Here is a 24,520-nt window from a genome sequence, read left to right on the forward strand (position 1 = left end):
TGTAAATCCACATGCAGAAGTTGTTCATCAGAGGCGAAGGCCCTTTTCAGTTCCTCAAACGCTCGCTCCGCCTCCCCCGTCCAAACAAACTTCTTTTTACTGCTGAGACAGTCCGTGATGGGCGCCGTCAGGTGGGCGAAGTTTCGGATGAACTTACGATAAAAGTTTCCAAACCCTAGGAACCTCTGCACATCCTTCTTGGTTTTGGGTGTTTTCCATTCCAGCACTGCTTGAACCTTGCCGGGGTCCATGGCCAACCCCTTGTCTGACAAGCGGTACCCCAGGAATTCCACCTCCTTGGTATGAAACTGACACTTCTCCAGTTTCACCCACAGCCTGTTGGCTTGCAGCCTGCTCAACACTTCTCTGACGTCTCTCACATGTTGCTCCTCATTCTCCGAATACACCAACACGTCATCTAAGAAGGCCACGCAATTCTTGTAGAGCAAAGGCCCCAGTACGTGGTTCATGAAGGCTTGAAAACACGCGGAGCCTGTTTGTAATCCAAAAGGCATAACGAGGTATTCAAATGCCCCCAAAGGGGTGAACATGGTGGTCTTCCATTCATCCCCTTTCCTTATACGTATCAGGTTGTACGCCCCCCTTAGGTCCAGCTTTGTAAAAATCTTTCCTTTCCGCACCCTGGTCAAAATATCATCAATCCTGGGCATAGGAAAAGCCGCCGGCTCTGTCACTGCATTTAACCGCCGGAAATCACATACAAGTCTCGGCTTGTCCGTGTGTTTTTTATCCACAAAAAACACTGGGCTACCCCCCGCTGCCTTGGACTCTCTGATGAAGCCTCTCTTCAGGTTCTTGTCAATGAACTCTCGCAACTGCTGCATTTCCCTGTCTGACATGGCATACAACTTGCCTACAGGAAGCTGTGCTCCAGGGAGTAAATTGGTCTGGCAATCAAAGGGCCTATGCGGGGGTAGTTGGTCAGCTTCCTTCTCGCTGAACACGTCGCTGAGATCAGCATACTGTGGTGGCACCTTCCCCTTCTCCATTACTTCAGTCCCTGCCAGGGTGGCTTGGGCCCCTGCTGACCCCTTTTCCCCCCTGCAGTGTTCTAAGCAATGTGCTGAACCGAAGGAAACCACTCTTTGATGCCAGCCCACCAGCGGATCATGTAGGGCTAGCCAGCTCATTCCCAAAATAATGGGAGCGCCTCCCAAGGTGGCCACATTAAACGCTATCAGTTCTGTGTGCCTTGCCACCCTCATTATCATTGGGACGGTCTGCAAGCTGACTCCTCCTCCCAACAGTTCCCTGCCATCGATCGTGGTCACCTGCAGGGGGTTGCTTAAAGGGATAGTCTGTATCTGGTGTTCAGCAGCAAACTCCTTGCTCATAAAATTGCAGGAGCTGCCTGAGTCCAACAGCGCCTTTATTTCTAGGGGGTGTCCATTTTGCAGCTCTAGCGACACTTCAATCACTAGAGCAGGTCGAGGAGCTTCTGGCACGGGCACTTTCACTGCTCTTTGGCCTGGCTGCAGTGCCCTGACGGTGGCAACCAGGCGTTGGCTTTTACATGCTCCGTTTCTCCCTGCTCTCCCCCCTCAACAGCTCCCACCATCCCTTGCCATTCCTTCCTCTGGGGGCAGACTCTGGCAAAGTGGCCTGGCTGTTGGCAGAGATAGCATTTCCGGGCTCCTTTTCCCTCCTTCTTAGCCCCCTCACTGGGCTTTGAAACTGCGCGCGCGCGGGCTGTTCCGATTTCCATCGGCTCTGCCGGCGGGAAAGCTGGCTCAGGAATGTCTGGAATGCGGAACTCCTTCCAACGTTCCCCTCTCCCTTCCCGCCTCTCCAAGGCTCTTGCCTCCTGGCGCGCTCCAATGGTCAGCGCAGATTTGGTCAGCTGATCCATAGACACCGCCCTGGGGCTCCGGGACAGCTCGTCTTTCACAGCCGAAGAAAGACCTTCTTCAAATAGCATCTGAATGGGTGCCGCCGATAAATCCCACCCCAATCTGTGAATCAGCATGGTAAATTCAGTCCAGTACTCACGGACAGATCTGCTTCCCTGCTTGCAAGCCATTAGCTGTCTGCGCACCACCCCTTCCTCAATATCGCTGGAAAACATGATATCCATTGCACGAAAGAACTTCATAGTGTCCTTTAGGATATCATTGTGCGTTGCCATCGGGTTGTGCGTCGAACCCAGTCTCGCGCCCCCTTCTCAAGATGCCCAATTACGAAAGCAACTCGCGATTCCTCATCAGGGAACTCGTCAAACTGCACATTAAGGGCATATTGCATCTCTGTCCTAAAGGCATGGTAATCCTTGGGGTCCCCCCCAAACTTCTGCACCAATCCTGGTACCTTTCTGGGGAACTGAGTGGTTCTCCCCTTTTTGTCTGCATCCTGAGCCCTTCTCTCCTCGAGCCTCGCCGTCTGCAGCGCAAGTTGGACCTCCAGAGCTTGATACCTTTCTTCCAAGCTTGGACCAGCTCCAACCCCTGCCTCTCCGGTTCCGGCTGGGTTGCTCATGATGCTTTCTCCTGCACAGGCAGCGTACAGAGACTGTCAGACTGCTGTCAGGGGATGATTAGCTGCTTGTGCTTAAAATTGTGCCCCCTCAGAGTTTGTGCGGCTCCACAAACCTCTGTGTGTGACAGAGCTCCTCAGACATGTCTGCTCTAGTCACTAGTAGAGTCTGACAGTGGCTGCCTGCGGAAACGTTTCCAGCAAAGAAGCTCCTTAACGGAAACGCGTCTCCTGGACTCACGACGTGGCAGCTTCCGGCGAAGAATGGGTCTCCCTACAGTTGCTTCTGACACCTCCCCGCTATTTTCGCTGGACGTGTCTCTCACCCCTTTCTCTCCCCTGCTGTTTCCTGCCTGGGCTGCTGCGTCTCTCTCAGCATTACTGAGATCCTCCTCCAGAGACCCCTCGCTCCCCCTGCTGGTCCCTGCTTTGGCTGCTGACTCTCTCCCAGTCTCTGGGAGCCCTACCAACTCCCTTTCCTCTGATGTCAGTTCCCTGACAATATCATAGCCATCATGATAAAGGGTTGTAACATGGAAGAAGGAACAAGCTTGTTTTCTCCTGCTGTGGAGGGGTAGGACCTGTACCAATGGCTTCAAGTTACAAGAAAGGAGATTCCAACCAAACACCAGGAAGAACGTGTGGACAGTAAGAGCTGTTTGACAAGTGGAATGGTCTCTCCTCCACTGGAAGTTTTAAAGCAGAGGTTGGATGCTTTACTTAAGATTCCTGCATTGCAGGGGTTGGACTAGATGACCCTCGGAGTCCCTTCCAATTCTATGACTCCATGTGACCAATCCTTAAAAATGCTCTCCTTGGACACTGAGGGTTTTTATTTATTTATCTGTTTGCTTAGAAAGCTGTAAATAATCACAATACTAAGGTGTACATAATTTACTAACTTACACGTCTGAGTAGCTTGCTGAAATAAAATCTTCTTAGTAGTCATCTAATAGAATATGTTCTAACTTCTGACTAGACACAAACCTTTCCTTCCTAACAGAGCAACTCCCCTCCCCTCGTGCCAGGCTGGGGGGGGGTGTCTTGGGATTTGGTGGACCTGTCCCTCTGCCTGGCTCTTCCCACTAAGCCAACCTCCCGCTAGCCCCCGTCAACAGAGTGGCGGTTGGCGTAACACTCCCCTCCATCCATCAGACATGCAGGAGGGTGGGAGTGCCGTTGGCAGGATAGTCCCCAGCAGCAGCAAGCAGAAGACCCTGAAGCTGGGTATGGGCAGGCTTGAGCCAGGATCGCTGCTAGTGCATCGGGCCCCAGCCTAGGCCCAATTGCACTGGCTCACTTATCTTGCTGCCCCTCCCCCCACCTTCCACCCTGCTCACCTGTGGGGGTGAGGGTGGCCTCACCAGTGGGGGCGAAGAAGAGGTTTGGATTGTGACCTATGTTGTTCAAGTAGGTAGCAGCAATGCAACTCTGGACATTTTTGGATGACGTTGATTATCTAGAGCCATATCAATCTGTCTTGGTCACCCTGGCACCGTTTCTGCAAGGTGGTTCATTAAGAAACCAGTAACTATCTGTCAGAAGTGGCGTCACTAAGAGCTTAGTACCTGCCCCCCTTTGTCTTTTTCATTTGATGGAAGTGGGGCTCGAGGAAATTATGAACAGCTGCTTGAGGTCAACATGAATGAGAGCTACAAATTTTTTTTCAATCCAGATAATCTGAAGGCACAGTTGGGGAGGGGTAGAGATGGTTTTAGGGTGGCAAAACTGGTGCGGCTTTACCTTATTTTACAGTTCTGGTCTGTGACCGGAAGCCATCTAGTACATTTTTAAAAAAAGAAAATTAAAATGTAAATGCCTTGTATAAATAATGTTTCACCACAGCAAAACATCAAAGTTCACTTTTGCTTTAGTTGAAATTTGGTGGGGATTTCACTGTAAGTGTGTGCTAAGTTAGCTTCGCTTAACATCGCTTGGAGCAGTGCCAGCCTGCATTGCTAAATGGAAAGCCGTTTCTTCTCTCCCAAAACATTCCTTGGCAAATTTTCCAGGTAGCCTGCAGGTCAGATTACTTGCACAACTTTCTCTTTAGCAGCCTTCGCGAGGTCTGCCGGCACAGCTCACAGGCAGAACTGGGTCCTGGGCATTTCTTAATTAGGATCTGGAATATAAAAATACTTGGGATATCAAAAGGGAAACTGCTTCAGAATCACCAACAAGACATGAAATTCTGTAGCCAAAGGCTGCTGCCCAATGCCTTTATTAAAGGTTGGTTTTACACTGACACACATCTGCTATATTCAGGAATTTGAAAAAGTGGAGAGGACTATATTGGCACAGTGCCAGAAATCACAATTAATGTACCATAATGGCCTTTTAAGGGGAAACCCTGTAGAACTGATTGAGATCACATAAAATATTATGCTAAGCCCCACAGTGAATGAGTGCTCTTCTGTCACTCCTGTTTTATTTCTATTTCCCTCCTGTATTTCATTCTAAACACTGTGTTTTGTCTCAAGCTTTTGCTAAAAGGCAGTAGATCAGAGATACTGCAGCAGCAGCGGCCGGAGAATTCCATGCAACATGTAATCTGTCACATGATCTCGTCCACTGGCATGTTGTTCTGCACTGCTCTTAAGCTTTTAAGGAAAAGTGATCTAGTGAGAGAAGGGTGGAGAGCAGAGGGTGAGAGAGAGATGGTCTGACACATCTGGAAAGGCAGAGGTGCAAGAAATGGGCCAACCCACAAATTTGTTCAGTGTTTGGAGGTGCGGACTCAAAAGCTGTGCTGATTTATTATTGTGTATCTTTGTGTAGTCTTGGTTCAGTTTGACACTTTGGAGGAAATAGGTCTTAGGATGCTGCCCTCAGCTGGGGGCAGGGCGGGGGGGGGGAGAGAAGTATCTGTATTTCGAAAATAGTTTTGAACAATCCAAGAAGCAGGAGTAAGGGAGAAGCACATCCTGGGATACACAAGTTTCTGTCCCAGTCCCTCCATGAAACATATGAAACCATGGCTTACTGGCAAGAAGCAAATGTTTGGGTTTCCAGAGTAAAAATCGGAACCACTTCACTTCTCCTCTGCTCCTGCTGTGCTGTCAAAGACTAAGCCATTGCATTACATCTGAACCTACTATCTGAGTCCGGCTAAGTTGACTATCGCACTCAGAAAATGAAGAATTTGTAATAATCCTCCTGTTGTTCACGATCTGTCCTCCCCAGGCCTGCCATTTTGTCCCAGAGCGAGGGGAAAGAAAGATTGGGGATGATCTACGTTATGCCTTTTAAAGTTTCTTCACATTTTTCTAGTTTCTGTATTACAAGAGATCATCCACCCAAAATATCAGGTGATTTAGCCCAAATGCAGCTTGATGGAGCTGACCTTTTCAGGAGCTAAAGGCATTGACTTCAGGTGGCAAGATTACGGGTTACTATTAGAGAGTGGCAGTGCCTTATTTTTATTTGTTTTTAATAAAACATCAAGGACACCCTCTGGATTTCCCACCTCAAGATTCCACTCAGGCAGGATTGAATTCATTTTAGCCAACTCATGTAGCCTAAAGTTGGCCCTGTGCGTGGCTGACTGCTCACTGAAGCCAGGGTCACTTTACCACAACGGCCACATTAGAAATTACTACATTTTACATGACTCAAGTACTGGAAGCATCCGGAGGGAGAGTGAGGTGAGGGCGAAATAATGCTTTCTGTGCTGTGGTGTGAGATGGACGGAAACTTCTCTTGCATTTGAGCTCGCCACAACAGTGGCAGCACATCAACACACGCCAAATACACCATACACTCCGTAGTCTGAGAGGTGATTTTGCGCACCCCCAGCAGGGACTAATTTTGCTAACTCCTAGGTACGCCTTTGACTGTAGCTGGTTCTGCAAGAAAGCAGTTATCCATTTGTGCTGTTGCTCAGTAGATCAGTTTTTCAACATACCGTAAGACAAGGGATTATTCATATTTGCTTTGCTTGGCTGTGCTTTGCCTATAGTGGATCACGCTGCCTCACTGTGACCATCATATTGCCAGTGCTTTTTTTTCTGGGGCGACTCAGGGCTACGCACACCCCTAAAATTTTTGTGAATCTTTGTACTTTTGTCCATTTACTGTATTTATTTTCCCTGATTTGAACTATAAAATGGTGATTTTCTTGAGTCAGAATGAGAGTACCCCCAAACATTTTTTAAGGAAAAAAAGCACTGCATATTGCCATTGCAGGACCAAGACCTCTCTGGTTGATCCTGATGGAGTTTTGAAGCTCAGAATGGCTTAATTCCCTAAAATGTGCTTACTCTTGGAAAGAGTAGAATACTATTTAACCTTAAAATTAGACCTTTCTCTCTCCCTCTCCCTGTATGTGCAAGATGGGGGAGTACTTATTCAAAACCTTGTTTTCCATCACTAGTAAGGATATCACAGTTGAAATCGGACTCTCGCAGCAAACTCCCCGAAGACAGCAGCATAATAAAAAGGTCTTTAAGGTCTTTTCTGAATGGTGCAGAATGAATGCCCCCTCTCTTCCGGCTTTCTCCTCTTCCCAGTAAGAATTAGAAAACGATTCTCCCCGTACGGACATGTGATCCAAGCTAATGACAGCAAACGAGAATGCCAGCTGCCGTCCTGGTGTGGCTCTCGTCTCGTTCCTCTGCTCCTCAAGGTAACTTTGTGCTTCTTTGTTCCAGCCTTGCTTGTTGAAAAAAGATGCAAGAAGTCTGGAGGGGTTTAGGAAACACTTTGTGCTTTTTATAGCACTTTTCATTTAGATACTACAAAGCATTCTTTATATGTTTAGCTGTTATCACACAGGGCAAAAGAAAATAATCTAAAATGTGAGTAATTACACTAGCCCTTTGGAAATAAAAATATCTTTAATTGATTAATACTTTTGGCAAGGGATTCTTAATATGGTGTTTGTCGAAGCATTGTCAAATGGCATTGTCGAAGATACTTAACGTCATGCAGTTCAAAAGCTTTTGACGTTTAAAAAAGGCACCCTGGTTAATGTGGAAGTGGATTTTTCTTTTTTCTTTTGGCAAAATTAATTATTTCAGTGCAACTAGTTTTAGAAGAAGCATTCTTAATCTCTCTCACAGGATGGAATACCTCTTCTAAAATGCAAAAATGTGTAAAATTTGTAAATTCAATAAATAAAATTTATTGTAAAACAACACACCAGTGCCTTCTGGAACATGTACGTGCCACAGTTCCAAACAAAGGCCTGGTTTGGATGTGTGTATCTTGGTGTAATAAATCAAGATACACATAAATCTTGTGTGCCTGTGCACCGTGGACTCTGTGCTTGCCATATTTGACCCAGGAAGTCTTAAATTACAGGCAACCATATTTCCTATGACTTCCAAACTGTGAAACTGTGGCACCAGGATAGGAGGAAGACAGACCCTTAGAAGCCAAGGGGTGAGGAAGGAGGGGGAGCTCAAAAGTGAAGCCTGCAGATGCAAGGCTCAGGCATAAATCTAACCAAAGATAGATTTCCCCTCCCGTTTGAGACCTGTTTTATTAATATGCAGAATTAGGGTGCAATCCTACACATATGGGCAACAATTTCTGAATAAATATGCAAAGGATCACAGTTTTAATTACTGCTTATTGTGAAATAGTAATATAAATGGCCCATTCTTCTTTAAAATAAATCTGAGCAGTTTACAAACCAAAACAACATCACATTATGACAGTAAAAACACAGAACAGCATAAAGCAGGTAAGTAATCTTACCATCAAAATTGAGATAGCACCAGATCAAGAAAGGGGGAAACAACCCTAAAAGAGAATATGAAGCAACTAAAAGAGCCTTCAGTCCCTGTCAAAGGCTGCTCTGAAAAGCAAGATCTTAATTTGGCATCAAAATGGGTTCAATGTTAGGGATTAGGCCTCCCTATGTTATTAATATAGTAATTAATCAGTTAAATTTAATGGGCTGCTTTCCATGATAGTCATATTTGGAGCAGACCCACAGACATTAATGGACCTATTTAACAGGCCCATTAATTTAAAGGAGTCTACTTTGAGTAGAAAGGGATGCAGGCGGCGCTGTGGGTTAAACCACAGAGCCTAGGGCTTGCTGATCGGAAGGTCGGTGGTTTGAATCCCCGCGATGGGGTGAGCTCCCATTGTTCAGCCCCTGCTCCTGCCAACCTAGCAGTTCAAAAGCACGTCAAAGTGCAAGTAAATAAATAGGTACTGCTCCAGTGGGAAGGTAAACGGTGTTTCCGTGCGCTGCTCTGGTTTGCCAGAAGCGGCTTAGTCATGCTGGCCACATGACTTGGAACTGTCTGCGGACAAACGCCGGCTCCCTCGGCCAATAAAGCGAGATGAGTGCTGCAACCCCAGAGTTGTCCGTGACTGGACCTAAAGGTCAGGGGTCCCTTTACCTTTACCTTTTACTTTGAGTAGAACTTAGTTTGCTGCAACTTAATATGATTAATCAACCAAAATTTCAATTCACAAAAAACCCATAAAATACAATTCCTGTCCAACATCTAGCTGCTACATAACTGTTATATTTATTTGTTCTTTCAGGATTGCTATGCTCTAGATTGTCTCTTTGGCCATATTACTTAGGGTTGCCTCTTTTTCCAGGACATGTCCTCTTTTTAAAAAAATGAGAGTTGTGATAGCGATCTTTTTTGCTCTGCAAAATATGGCAACCCTAAACTGCTTGCCGAATTGCTTCATTGAATCCTAAGCAGCATAAACACAGCAAATGCTATAATAATTAACAAAACCTAAAGTCGATGTCTGTGTGTGGAAAATAGTTTCAGTGAAAGGGAGCAGAAGTTGCTTCACTTTGCCCCTTCAGAACTGCCAGCCACAGCAGCAGAATCTCAAGGGTGCCCCCCCCATCTTTGCCACTTGGCGGAGGGGGGGTGGGTAGCAGGGGGCAGACTTTCTTGTTTTCCCTCAGGGGAAATTGGGATGGGCTGCCCCTACTGTAGAGCATTTAAATGGATCTCACTTACTGGTGTTCTTACTCCTCAGTGCTTGCCGGTTGTAACCGAGCTGAATGCCTGGTTTCTGGTCCACCAGCTGGTGATTGGGCCACAGAGGCAGGTCTTGACATGGTTACCTTCTCCCTGCTAGTAAAGTGAACCCCCACATGTGGATGCAGTGGGTACCAAAAGAGGAAGGGACGGGGGCTCTTAAGGGGGTCTCTGCAGATTGGACAGACTTCCTGCCACAGGTTACGCATGGAAATCATTCTCTATGAAAACAGCCTGACCTTGCCAACCCTACTCAATGCGCGGCAGCCGTGAAAAGGGCAAATTCCATGCCAGCGTTCATTATGACAGCAAATGAAAGTAAAACGGCTGCTGTCATAATGCTGTTATACAAATCTATGGTGCGATCACATTTGGAGTATTGTGTACAGTTCTGGTTGCCTCACCTTAGAAAGGATACCGTAGAGTTGGAAAAGGTTTAGGAAAGGGCCAACTCATTTGACACTTTTTTCCAGGATGCCAAAGAGCCATTAATGAGTCCTCTTTGGGTTCAGTCAGTCAACCAGCTACAAATCCACCTAACAGTTACCTCGTTCAACCCACATTTCACCATCTTCCTCGTGAGAATATTATGGGGGACTTCGTCAAAATCCTTACTGAAATCAAGATACACTGTGTCCACAGCATTTCCCTAATCCACCAAGTTTGTAATTCCATCAAAAAAAGGAATCAGATTGGTCTGGCATGACTTATTTTTGAGAAACCCATGCTGGGTCTTAGTAAACACAACATCCTTTTCTAAATGCTCACAGATGGACTGTTGAATTATCTGTTCTAGGACCTTCCCTCATATCGATGTCAAGCTCACCAGTCGGTAGTTACCTTTCCCCCCTTTTTGAAGATGGGGACAACATTTGTCTACCTCCAGTGCGTAGGGAGTGGGAGGCAACAGAAAACAGTGCATCTACATTAATTATTTCTATATTGAATCAGAGTTTCTATGTTGAATCAGAGTGCTAGAAGCCATTTTCTTTTGTTGCAGGACCTGGTTATAGATTTTGTTTTGGAGAGTTCTACATTTCTGGAAAGAAGCCAGCCTTTGACTCAGCCCGTTTAAACTGTTGTTAGCCCATCCAAAATGCAAATTTGTCTTGATTTGATACCTCAGTATGATTAATCGTGCAGTTAACATGACATATTGTTAACAACAAACATGTGATGGAAATGCAATGTCAACAGATTTTCCCCCTTTGCCCTGACGTTGGGTGGCTGTTCCTCAAGCTTATGCTTTAGCATATGTTAGCACAACTCTTGAATGAGCAAACCACATATACTGTCTCAAACACCTTTCTCAGCCAAAAAGGCATCTCTTTAGCCAGATGGCTTACCGTATGTAAGGGGCTAGTCATCAAGCCAGTAGCTAGCAGCCAATCTAAAATACAGCATAAACACATGATCCAACGCTTCCTGGATTGTACAATGCCAGACTGCAGGTATTTGAATAAAGTATTTGACTACTCCCCCATCAGACAACAAATTTCTTGCACATAAACAACTAACACATTAGGAAGAGGATTAGCACATAAGCCCTCTTCCTGACCTGGTAGTGTGGTTTGTTTTGTTTTTTTGTATAGGCTTGTTTTGGGGATGGATAAGAATTCGAAGATGCAAGACACACACCCCAAAAAACCCCCAACAACTCTGCAATGGAAATGGTGCAGTCTATAACTTGTGTGGCCTTCATTGGAGGGTGAATAGATTCTACCATCGTGGGGGGGTGGGGCGAGACTAAAGTCGTAGTGCCCTGCTTTCTATTGCCTATTTCTATTTCTGGTACAATCCCTGTAGTTTAAAGCAGTTTTAAAGTGAAGGCTTCCACTTCCTTTTTGAAAAGAACCATAGTGGGAAATATTTATTTCTCCTATACAAAAGGAAAGAAATGCATTAAATCTTCTCTTCTTTTCTGCAAACAGACCTTTGGTTTAAAATAAAATGCTTCTGTAGTAACAGTGTGAAAATTTGGAACAGTGTGACAATCCCAGGTAGTTGGTCCCCCCCCCTTTCTCTTTCATTTTTTTAGTCAGCTGCATCAATCAAGGAATGTTTTTGCCCTGATATTTTTTTGCTTGTGCCGCTATGCCAGCGTGTGACATGGCTGACAATAAAGGCAGCCTGTATTTGTTCCCCTTGCAGCTGAGGACAAAAGGGTCAGAGAAAGTGCTTTTCGTTCTTTCGCTTAGCCATTCTGCTTCGTTATGAGAGAGTTGCTTTAAGCCAGGCCTGCTCAGCCCAAAGCCCTGTTTAGACATAAGAGTCATATCTCACTGATCCAGCTACTCCCAGCTTGCATTAGGTTTGCCCTCCACTGGTGTCTTGAGGCTGGGAAATGAATCGCCGAGACTTATGCCTTTTTGACAGAGAGCTTAATGCAGCTCAGCGAACTGGGGTTGAGCTAAGTGTGCCACGGCAGCCTGGGTCTGATGTGTTTAAACTTTGGGCTGTGCAGCTCAGCATCTAATAGTGGGAGGTTCTCCTGCCAGCCCCCACCTTTGCCAGCCCATAGATGGCGAGAACAGATTGCTAATTTCCCCTGCTCCTGCCCCTCTTCATCTGCCTAAGAAGATTTTTCTAGGCTCAGAAGCAACAGCGACTTTAGAAACGGAGCCTCCTCTTTGTTGCTTTAAACAAGGATGTGCCGGGCCTTTTTGCATTCCTTTTGGGTCACCACTTCTTTTTAACTTACGAGCCTGTGTTCAGACGCTGAACAAGGTCCTCCTAAAATATAGGAGAGGGATGCACTGTGATGAGAGTAGCATTTTTCATCCAAAAATGCTACAGTGCCAAGACAGGCATTGGCAGTAATACTAATTCTGCCTCTTTCCACTTCATCTCACTGGTTTCATATTGAAAGGTTATTCTGATATATCTCTTTTGCTTGTTTCCATTGTTTCAAACCCCACACAACTTTACAAACAAGTGACGTTTTGATGAGGGAATTGAATGACAGCCTGAAATTCGTCCTCATGTTTAGATGAAAAGTATACTATATCCAAAATAATGTTCCCTGTGATCTTAAGGGTGACCTTTGACATGGCCTGCTTTAAAAAGTGGCTTCATAGGATGACTAACTCAAGAGTTAACAAGCCCAATTTATCCGGTCTTTTAACTGAAGATGTACCAGAGGACTTTGCCAGTGCCTGCATCTGATCCACATCTCTTGAATTTTCAGCCTAGTTCACATTCATCCTTCCTAGGAGGGATCATGTTAAAGCCAGACTGCTGAGATTTCCCTTGCAAACTCTATTTAAGAAGGAGATTCACACCCATGCTGAGGATGTTCACTTAAAGTTAACTCTAGTGGCCTGGAAAGCCAAGAAAAGCTAAGAAATTCAAGGCTAGAGCTAAACCTTTGCTCCACATTGTAGAAGTGTGGCTGTTTTGGCTTATGCTTTATAGAAAGTGAGATTACAAACTGTTTGAATTGTCTTGATGTATTGCAGCTACAGGACTATAGGTTGTATTTCAGAGAAAACCATTCACTCGGCCACTGACATACACACCCGTGAATGTCGCTGAAAGGATTAAGTGGCAAAACATCTGGGCTGAAATATTTGAGCTGTTTACTCTGGAGTAATCTCTGTCTGACTGCTCTGAAATAAGTGGCTTGATCACTGAGACCAGGTGGAGCTATTTTTGCCTTTAGAATGGGAAGGAACGCAGGAGCAACAAGCTAGATCATCATTCTAGCATAGTCTTCTCCCCCCTTCCTGTTTTCTTTATCTTATGGCATAAAGAAAGAACAATGCGTGCCTTTTGTTCATATAATCTCAGCCACATTCATAATTTTATTTATGCAATTGTTGTTAATATTATATTTATTTTATTTTACTTTGCATTCTACTCTGATTTGCTAGCACAAACCTGAAAACTGGGAGATGCAAATAGAGGCTCTCTGTGCCTACGAGTGACCTTCGCTTTGGCCTGGCTTGAGTGCCCATGTTCCATCACGATGTCCTCCTCCTTTGTTTGAGGCTATACATATGTCTATAAATCTCCCAGCCAGACAAACAGAAGTCTGCATAGTTATTCTTACATTTTGTTATAACTTTTGTTCTTCCATTTTAATCCTATGTTACTTCTGATTTCCTTAAATAAAATCACTTCTTTTTAAAAGTGCATCCTGTGCCTTATGGGTTCACACTTCATCCAGTCAGGCTGTGGTTAATGTTCCAGAAAACTCTGCTTCAGACCTCTGGTGCGTTCTTTTGCCATCCAAAATAAACGTGAGGGGGCAACATGAGGGGGGGCAGCTTCTTAGGGGTAGCGCTCAGTTCACCTAGGGAGACCCTTTTGCTGCTCACCATTTGATGTACAGGAGTTGCATATGTCCATAGCTGTCAACATTTCCCTTTTTTTAAAAGGGAAATTCCCTTATTCCGAATAGGATTCCTCGCAAGAAAAGGGAAAAGTTGACAGCTATGCATATGCCTGGGGACGCGGGTGGCGCTGTGGGTAAAAGCCTCAGCGCCTAGGGCTTGCCGATCGAAAGGTCGGCGGTTCGAATCCCCGCGGCGGGGTGCGCTCCCGCTGCTCGGTCCCAGCGCCTGCCAACCTAGCAGTTCGAAAGCACCCCCGGGTGCAAGTAGATAAATAGGTACCGCTTACCAGCGGGAAGGTAAACGGCGTTCCGTGTGCTGCGCTGGCTCGCCAGATGCAGCTTTGTCACGCTGGCCACGTGACCCGGAAGTGTCTCCGGACAGCGCTGGCCCCCGGCCTATAGATGTGAGATGGGCGCACAAACCCCAGAGTCTGTCAAGACTGGCCCGTTCGGGCAGGGGTACCTTTACCTTTACCTATGCATATGCCTGCTCCGTGCCTTATATTTCTCTGTACTATTTCTGTACCTGCCTGTACTATTTCTCTGTAGTGATGTATCTAACATTTCCCACTCCACAATATTGTTATTCAATAATCTGGGCCTTTCATGAGTCCTCTTATTTCCCCTCCTCCTCCAAATAACTTGCATCAGTTCCTTGCTGCCACTGTAAGCTGTTTGGGGCAGGAACCTGCCTAATTGCTTAAGCAACTATATAAAGTGCTAGGTACATTGACGATTGTATAAAAATAATAAGTAGCCGTGAAGGGGTACATGTAATGGGAGTTCTAGTAGTAAATTGCAGGTGCAAATGCCTGTCTTGGTATGCTGGATTCCCCCTCCTCTTTTTTCTTTTTTCAAAAAGGTGATTAGTCTATATATACACCACCAGAGAAAATATAAAAACAGCTTGTTCGTGGTTGTCTATTTACAAATGGTTTCTGTCTTGATAGGCTGATTTTTAAAAAGGTGCCAGCTGCATTCTTGGGTTTTTTTTAAGTGACAGCTGTCATAACCATTCCACTTCCTATTCATTTCCTTTCGCAGTGACAGCATTCCAGATCCAGATGTGAGCTGCTGCTAAAATGGCAGCTGGGCTAGAGGGAGAACGAGCGCTTTAAATAAATAAAGCCTCTCAGGTTTTCCGTTATAAATCCTGACACCGGGGTAAGCCTGCCAGTTTTTTTCTGGAGGCTGCCCAAGCCTGAGGCATGTGTGGAAAGTCCCATGTTGGTCCATCTTTAAAAGCTCAGTTGAATCTTGACCGCCTCTCTTGTCAGAATGATTCACACCCTCATTTATTCCAAGCCATGTCACTGGCATATGTTTTCTGTCCAAACAAACAAAAAAAATATGTTCTTTGTCCCATGCCCTTAAGAATTATTGGCCACTGTATTCTTTGTTAGACTGACCCATACAGCCTCTGTATCTCTGAAGAGATGATTGATAGATACTACTTCCTAGTGCAAGTTTTAAACGCCTGTTGGTGGGATCTCTGTAAAGGACAGTGGTACCTTGGTTCTCAAACTTAATCCATCCCGGAAGTCCATTCCAAAACCAAAGCGCTCCAAAACCAAGGCGTGCTTTCCCATAGAAAGTAATGCAAAACAGATTAATCCGTTCCAGACTTTTAAAAACAACCCTAAAACAGCAATTTCACATGAATTTTACCATCTAATGAGACCATTGATCCATAAAATGAAAGCAATAATCAATGTACTGTACTGTAAAATAAATAAGACAGTATTGTAGATGTTTTTTTCTTTTTCTTACTTGCACTGATGATAGTCTTTGTTTGGGTGGGGGACTTTTATCCATTTCCACAGTCACACAGTCAATCAGCAGCTGAACTGGGTTCCACACAGTCACAAAAACAAATTAACTGAAAAAGCCTCAAAAACAAAAACGCAAAATAAATAGCAAAAACAAAAGCGTCAAACTTAATTTGTTCCGGAAGTCCATTTGACTTCTGAAATGTTCGAAAACCAAGGCGCAGCTTCTGATTGGTGCAAGCGCCTTGGAAACAACAGCTGACAGTTGCATTGGACGTTTAGCTTCCAAAAAATGTTTGAAAACCGGAACACTTACTTCTGGGTTTTCAGCATTTGGGAACCAACCTCATTTGAGTGCCAAGGTACCACTGTACAAACTGCCCAATCTCTGGGAAAGGGCTGGTAAAGACTTTGTAAACTGCTTCATTTATGCTTGCAAAATGCATAGGTGATTGTAATGCTAGCACCTGCGCAGCACTTGGGAAGATTCGAAGTGATTCAGATACACCTTCTGGTAGCAATCCTCACCAGCAACTCTGCAAGTTAGACCCGTCATTATTGCTTCTATACTGAATCTGAGAGAGCAGCTTGCTTGAGGCCAGCTCCTGAGCTCATGGCTGATGTGAGCTTCAGATGAGCAACTTCTTGATTCAAGACTCGGGCCTGCCACCAGTTCCCACCCTCAAGCATAAAAATCTTGCAATCCTTACAATATGGGGGCAGCGGCTGGGGACCCATGGTTCACACTTCCTGGCTTCCTGGCTTTTCTTTGTGATCTTCCCCAGATGTTAATTAAACCTAAGGCAACCTAAGGCCCGGGGGCCAGACGCGGCCCAATTGCCTTCTCAATCCGGCCCACGGACAGTCCAAGAATCAGCATGTTTTTACATGAGTAGAATGTGTTGTTTCATTTAAAATGCATCTCTGGGTTATTTGTGCAGCGTAGGAATTTGTTCATTTTTTTCCCCAAAATATAGTCTGGCCCACCACATGGTCTGAGAGATGGTGGACTGGCCCATGGCTGAAAAGGGTTGCTGACTCCTGATGTAAATGGTAGCATTATTAGAATAATAAAAAGTAAATGCGTGTTGTGAAATAACAAGAGACTGCAATAAGTGATTTCATTCCAGCTGCCACAGAAACTGGGAGTAACAGTCTCTCCTTGCCTCCTACCCAGTCTGGTGGCTGACAGAGCTTTCCCAGAGATCTCACGGTTCACGTTATGTCCATCTGTATCAGGGCAGTTCAACATGTGTCCCTCAGTGCCTTTATGGGTGGCCCCCAGCAACATTTGCCTCCCCCAGCCCTGGCACTGCCTTCCCAAAGCCAGTTATGAGGCGCTAGGCTTTGGGAACGAGGCATGAGAGCTCTGACAGGGTCCTGGAGACCTCCAGCCTCCTTTCCAAAGCCTAGTTAGCGCTTTTCCACCTTTGGGAAGGAGGCTGGGAGGGCTGTAGGACCCTGACAGAGCCTTTTACCTCCTTCCCAAAATGCTGCGCCTCTCTTACCTGGCTTTGGAAAGGCAGCGCAAGGGCTGAGGTGTGTGTGTCAAATTTTGGCCTTGCCCCCCACCCGCCGCATGTGCAACTAGGTTGTGTACAGCCTGCGGGTTTTGTGTTGAAATATTCTTGCAGCCCACTAGGAATAAAAATTTGGATGCCCTGATGATCTGCATTTATCCTTAAATTGATTGGATTTCATGTCAAAGAATTCTTCTGCTGGTAACTACTGTCCAGGGCTTAGGTTAGGGCTGACATATGTCCAGAATTTACCAGACATAGCCAGGATGTGTCTGTTGAAAATGGCGTCTGGGCTGAATTTTTGGAAAGCGGCTAAAATGTCTATGAAACCTGAAACCTTCAAGTTTCTTGGAGATTTTGAAAAAAAAATCTCAACAGCTTTGCCCAAAAAAGCTCAACAACTTTTGTGTCTGGATTTTCACTTTTTGAAATATGGCAACCCTAGCTTAGGTGGATTTTGACCTTCTGTGCCATTTTCAAGAAATATGGATCAAATTTAGGTTCCTGAGGTCTCTTGTCATTGCATTACCATAGTTTCAACAGTTACTTTGCATTTCTGGACAGGTGGGAGCATAGATTGCTAATGAAGTAAGGCAAATATCTACAGCAATAGGTTGAAATATCTCCTATTGAATTCCAGGTTTCCTTTGATTTATCAATGTCGCATTTCGCATTAAGGCACCCCACTGTCCGTTTCCTTCATTTCCTTTCTAATTACGACTCCTCCGCTTGGTAATTGGCTGTTACTCTTTCTTTTTTAAAATTCTTGTTTTTAGTTTATTCAGCAAAGAAGTAGAGTAAAGTAAAATGAAGTAATTATGGAAACAAAGGGCTAGGAAAGGCTCTTCTATCCCCCTGCCAAATTTCCAGTGGTAAGTGAGCAGAAGAAAGCAAACCTAAGTTGAAAGGACTTGTCTTCATTAACACAGCGTTTGACCTTCCATGCAAGCCAGGCCTTCAGACCCTTCACATATTTTGGTGAAAGGCTACAAAGTGTAGCTTGCCTGCTTGGCTATTTCTTTATCCCACTTCTCAGACACAGTGTGCTCACACCAGTTGCATGTGTGTGTGAGAGAGAGAGAGAGAGGGGGGGGGAAACTACCATCAGGTTTACAAACTAAAAATGACAAGACACTGAAAATAAAGGGCAGAGAAGGGAGATCATCCTTGCAGGTGCTGCTGAGCTATAAGTTGTTGGATCCATCTGTCTCAAGAGACAATGGAGTGTGCCTCCAGGGGTGAAGTCAATCCGCTGCATTAGCAGTGTGTATGGAGGTCCTGGACTGCCCAGATGACAAGACTGGGCCTTGCTGATGTGGTCCAATGGAAAGCAGATATGTTTGATGCACCAGCTTGGTTGCCGGAGTTGCCGGAAGGAGGAGTACAAAACGCCATCCAACTGACTCCACTCTGGATTTGTGTAGGTTTTATGCCTTAGCCTTTTCTTCTCCCAAAGATAACCCACAAAGCAGTGGAGGTTTAGGATCAGAGTTTTCCTTCTCCTAAATGGGCTAGGTTGATGAGCCACTTTTGCCCCTCACTTCCCCCTACGGCACATGCAGAAGCTGGCTTCTTGAGCACTGAACCCAGTATTGGTTTTGTCTGCTCTGATATGCTGGGAGGGACCTTCCTAGGCCTGTTTCCAGGGAAGGGCCCTTGGGATGGGTTCCTGGTCCACTTCTGGCAGAGGAGCCTCTGGCTAAGTCAGAGATGGAGTTGAAGTCATCCCACGGCCCTTGAGAATGTCATCACCAGAAGGTCCAAGGCCAGGCAGCTAGTTGACAGTGAAACACACATCCAAGCATCCAGTGTCACCACACAAGGGTTCAAGAAATGGGCTGTTACAGCAGACACAATTGCCTACAGCTAATGCTGGGTGTGATCTGGGAGGCTGCGCTATTCAGTCTTCAGTTACTGGAACAATGTATGTTCTTCATCTCCTTGTTCCTGAGCCCAAATCCTTTGCCTTGTCCTGATTTCTAGTGGATCTCTTCAGTTGTTGACCCCTAGCTGGTTATCAGCACTGACCCTGGATTACATTTTCACTTCATTTTGATGTCTTGACCTTGGTTTGACCTCATTCTTGCTTTCTGGACTTTCTAGGAAACAATGCAATACCAGTAGGCTGCAGCAAGAGGTTTCCTATTAGGGGACCTTCCGCTGTCTAGCTCACAGATTAATACCTAACCTGGTTTGAGCAGGACACCGAGGTCTCCTTTCTGCCTTGCAGCCTTTGGTGTGAATGGTGCAGCAGGAGGGTTTTGGCAGTGCCAAGCATACTTCACCGAAGCCAAAAAGTTCAGTACCTTTATGAACTTACGATATAGACAGAGCATGATGACTCACCAGTCTTTGTTGTTATTGGTCCTGGGCAGGAACTGGATGCCACGGGAGAAAAACAGGAGTCCTGCTTCTCCTGCTCTCTCCCACAGTAACATCTACTTCACAACTACTACAAAATGTGTGATGTGACATCACTGCACCGCAAATTTCCCCATCCCCAGTTGTATTTCACTGACTTTTTTTAGGAACAGGTGAGCTTGCACTGTGGGGATATCACATCAAATATTTTTGTATCTCAAGAGATTTCCAGAACAGGAGAGATTCCAGTGGCAGCCAGGCATCTCCAGTAACATCTAGTTCCAGCCTTATGTCTGGAGCTTAAAAAGCAAACCTTGGGTGGGACAGGGATGTAGTGTGGGGGCTGGGGAGGCGGGAGCCCCAGGTGCACAATTTTTAGGGGGTGGGAGCCAGACACCCCCATGCAGGGATTCCCATCCCACCCTGCTTGCCGCTGGGGGTCTCCGAGCCCCAGAGTCCAGCCTGGCCTCGCTGCTGCATTCCCAGCCACCTCACTGAATGGCCACCTGACTAGCATTGGGGGAGGGATTTGCCCGCCAGCTGGGCTCCCCCCTGTCCAGGTGACCTTGGCTTTGGTGGCCAGGGTTGAGCTGGCGTGCAGGTTTTGTGAACCCTCTGTGCCTCGTGTGCATGCGCCTAGCAGTATTGGTGGCGAGGGCTGGCCTGGTGCGGTGGGTTCTGTTGGCCCTGCGCACCTTGGCAGGAGTGATATTTTTATTGTTGGCATCTGTCTGTCTCGAGAGAGAATGGAAGGGTAAAGTCAAGCCATTGGAGTTACAGCACCTGCTGTGGCTGTAGAGACCGATATGGGGGAGACATGCTTAGTTGCATCAGGGGCAGATGAAGGCGCTGATTTAGCTGGTGCAGATACACCATGGTGTGTCTTTTCTTTGTGTTCCTCCTAGCAGTCATCTCTCTTCTGGTTATTGCTGTGGATGCATGACCTGACTGTCTCCAGGCACTGCAGTTGTCTGTGGCCAAAATATGACAGGGTAATAGTTTTGAAAATTCTGAATCTACCTGCTCATTTTAACTTTAGCCCCTCCCACTGTTACTGTTACTTTAACCCAGTTACACCAATTATGTCTATGGATGTGTTTCATAAAATGGAAAACCTTTAGCATGTTGATGAGATTGGAGAGTTGTCAGGCAAAAGTCTGCTTGCTCTATGAGTAATGTCAATTTGAGTGGAATTAGCAATGGCCAAACTAAGGAATTGTTCAGCCAGGAATGGCTACCATGTGCAGCATGATAGATGGATAGTCTTATTTGTGGTATTTCTGCACACCTGCATTTTGTAGCATTGAAATTAATGAGCCTAAGTTAACGACTAACTTAAATCCATTTATTTCATTGGGCCTAATCTGAATATAACTTAGTTAGATTCAACCCCACCTTTCCTAATTCTGAAGTAGAAGGTCATGAGAGCTAGTGTGGTGTAGGGGTTAGACTAGGACTTAGGGCACCATTCAGCCAGGAAGCTCACTGGGGGACCTTGGAGTCAGTCACTGCCTCTCAGCCTAACCTGCCTCATGGGGGTGTTGTGGGGATTAAATGAGGAGGGGACAAATCATGAGTTCTACCTTGAGCTCCTTGGAGAAGAAGGTGGCCTGGGAAACAAACAAACAAACAAACAAACAAACAAACACAAATAAATCTGGAACAGCAGGCATGTGCATGCCCCTCAAACATAAACACAATGACCATAGGCAGTATACTCCACACAAAGGCCTGATTACCTACATAAATGCTTATGGTATCTCTCCTTCTTTTAGGAAATAAAACTAAATTGGTTCTCCAGGAGACACACCAGTGGGACACAGTATGTTTGGGTCAAGGGGAGGAGGCCATGTGACCTATTCCTCCAAAACAGAAAGAAGCTTGCTGGGCCAGATATGCATCTAGACTCACCTTGAGAGACGGGATGAAAAAGAAGGAAACGAATACATGAAATGAAGATTACCGTATTTTTTGCACTATAACACTCACTTTTTCCCTCCTAAAAAGTAAGGGGAAATGTCTGTGCGTGTTATGGAGGGAATGCCTACGGGTGGCATGCCTACAGATTTTCCTCCTCTAAAAACTACGTGCGTGTTATGGTCATGTGCGTGTTATAGAGCGAAAAATACGGTATATTCGAAATGTCAAAAATCTGAAGGCAAGTGCCCAGATCAGAGTGATGGTGACCACTCTGAAAAGCGTTTTTAATATGTATGATTTTTTTCCTAGTATTTGCAGTGTAGTTTCATATGTATCATAAAGGCAAAATAATCCAGGAAAATGACCTTTTGCTCAGTTACCCGAATAGCAAATCCACCAAAACTTTCCAGACTTGAAAACATAGAACACAGCCCTGTACACAGGGGTCAAGTATAGGCCAGACTAGAATTCATTCTGATAATAGTGCATATTTCCTCTTAAGCAGCCTCTTCCATAGGAAGTTCTTTTCCAAACTGGCCACCAGACAATTGTTCAATCATCTAGATGATGTGCTGGGGAAAGAAGAATGAAGATCTGAAGTCTGGGGAATGTGGGGAAGATGATGTTTGGTATTAATGTGAGTCATGAAGTCCAACTGCAAATTCCAACCAAGGAGTTACAGATTAGCTGCACAGATGCCATCCTTGCACAAGGTTTCCACCACAGATAACCTCTAGTCATAAGTCTCATAGCCATAACAATCCTAAGTGGATGGCTTTATGGGAGACAGGAACTGGTCCTCTTGGCCAAATCTGGCCTCATGGGAGTTTACTATCTTCCTTTAGTCGCCTCACAGAATAAAAGTGTTTGTAGAGAGAGTGATAGCTGTGGCAATAGGAATGGCTGTTTTGGCTCCTTTGAGGTTGTCAGGCTGTCCTCTAGCAAAATTGGTTGCTAAACAAGGTGTCTATATTTGTAGCTTCAATTAATGCTACAAAAATATAATCATCACAGTTCACTGTGTTGACACTATTCATCCATCTTAGCTCAGATTATGAAGATCACAGTGAGACACATTGGTCACTTCCCTGAATAAACAGCTGAGAGGAGACAGGTTACCAACTGCAGGCAAAAGATGAATCAAAGTATAGGGGATCCTGCCAGATCCATAGTTGAGTAAGCATCCCTGGGGACCACCAACCTCAACCTTGCCCCCTACTTTGCTGTGCCAGGAGAATAAAGGAGATGGAGGGGGCTTTTGAGGAGTGGCACCGAACAAGACAGGGTCCTTGGGAGTGCGTGAAAAAGCAAAAGTGTTGGACTAGATTACTCTTGGGATCCCTTCCAACTCTACAATTCTACACAAAAAAGGGGGGGGAGCAATTTTGGTCAGGAACTGAAAACACATGTCAACAAGACCAGGCAAGGAAGACAAGGTAATCAGAAAGCACCAGTGAACTGGACCAGCAGCTAATGCTCTGATATTGTCTTCATTATGCAGCAGCTCAGACACATGAGTGAAGGCCCCAACTAGACTCTCCTTTGTATGGTTGCATTTCGTAGGTGGCTGGGCCTTATAACTTAGACCAGGGTTAGGCAACCCAAGGCCCATGGGCTGGATGTGGCCCAATCACCTTCTCAATCCAGCCCACGGACGGTCTGGGAATCAGCGTGTTTTTACATGAGAAGTATGTGTCCTTTTATTTAAAATGCATCTCTGGGTTATTTGTGGGGCACAGGAATTCATTCATCATCCCCCTCCAAAAAATATAGTCCAGCCCCCCCACATAGTCTGAAGGATGGTGGACCAGCCCATGGCTGAAAAAGGTTGCTGATCCCTGACTTAGACATACCCCACCATCTTTGAGTAGTTTCCCGTTGGCTCTTGTGATGCTGCTTAAACTAATTATTCTATACTGAAAACTACATAATTTAACACCATTTTAATATTATATTATCTTTGATCTGAAATATCAAAGATGTCAGTTTTGCACCCCTGTCCATGTTGTGCCCAAGGCAGGTTGCCTTATTGCCCTCTCCTAGTTAGACTATGGAATATTTTCAAGCTTTTTGTCATCGTCTCTTTGCCTTTCCATATGTGTTTGTTTTTATGCTATATGCTATATAAAAATAAATGAGTTTTTTTCATTAATGACACTGAAAGGCAGATTAAAAATATATAATCTGTTCAACTTTCAGTCTTGTATTTTTGTGAATGAAGAGGTTGGAAGGAGATACAGAGGAAGGAGAGAGAGGTACATAAAATGAAATTAGATGAAAGGGTGGATTTCAATTTCATTAAGATACCTTGAAGATGAGCAATGTGAGTAGACAATTTCAAGAACATTTTGTGTTGTCAGAGTGCAGCTCGATAAACGCTTGCCAATGTCTGAATCTTTTCCTTCTCCATTGTCTAAAAGGTTTTGAATGTTTTTAATACTTTCTTCATTAATTTGAATAAACTGACAGAATCCACAAATCAAACTTTAACATTAGGCACAAAGTGTCCAGTTTGTTCTCTTACATTCATGTGAAAATGGTTTTACCTATTCATTTTAATTCTAGATAAGGATTTCATCCAACTTTCCTGGATTCAAACAGTTCTGGTTCAGTCTTATACAGTACATCACTGGCATTTAGCTACTGTTACTATGAAGGGTAATACAATCAGCATGCAGTACATGGTTGAAGGTCATGGGGTGTCTGAAATGGAATTTGGCAACCTAAGTTCATCCCCTCTAAATGCAGGCATAGTATATTCTAAAAACAACAACCATAAGGCCACAAGAAAACTAATATAGAAGAGGAGTGTGTGGTTTTATACAAGACACAAACAAATCACACTCTGATAGGCAAAAGAAGAGCACACTTGGAAATCCATAATTGGAGAGGTTCTAAGAGTGGTTGAAATGATAATGTGGCCAACAAGTTTCTAGGTCACCTTCAAAACTCATGAATGTATTTGTAATGAGTATGGGTTGCTCGTGCATAAGTTGCCGCCTCTCCTGGCTATGTTGCCTGGTTAAACCTTTCTGTCTGGACAGCCCTTCACTTCATGGCTGCCTCAGTCGCTAGCAGAATCCATCAGTGGGCATTTCTTAAACCTTTTCCAGCATAAAAGTTGTTTGACGCCAAGTCTCCTCCTACTCTCCCTGCGCG

General features: G+C 45.1%; 2 long non-coding RNA genes across 2 annotated transcripts; one reads left to right on the top strand and one right to left on the bottom strand.

The window, feature by feature from the left end:
* Nucleotides 1–6,843: 6,843 nt before the first annotated feature.
* LOC309515276 lies at nt 6,844–10,938 on the top strand. The gene is made up of 2 exons (XR_014212387.1): nt 6,844–7,114; nt 10,456–10,938. It is a non-coding gene; the product is annotated as an uncharacterized lncRNA (long non-coding RNA).
* Nucleotides 6,918–9,702, bottom strand: LOC309515272. The gene is made up of 3 exons (XR_014212383.1): nt 9,542–9,702; nt 8,191–8,235; nt 6,918–7,140 (listed from the first exon to the last, which is right to left on the bottom strand). It is a non-coding gene; the product is annotated as an uncharacterized lncRNA (long non-coding RNA).
* Nucleotides 10,939–24,520: the final 13,582 nt, after the last annotated feature.

The sequence above is a fragment of the Podarcis vaucheri genome, assembly GCF_965113315.1.
Source record: "Podarcis vaucheri genome assembly, chromosome: 12".
Lineage (NCBI taxonomy): Eukaryota > Metazoa > Chordata > Lepidosauria > Squamata > Lacertidae > Podarcis > Podarcis vaucheri.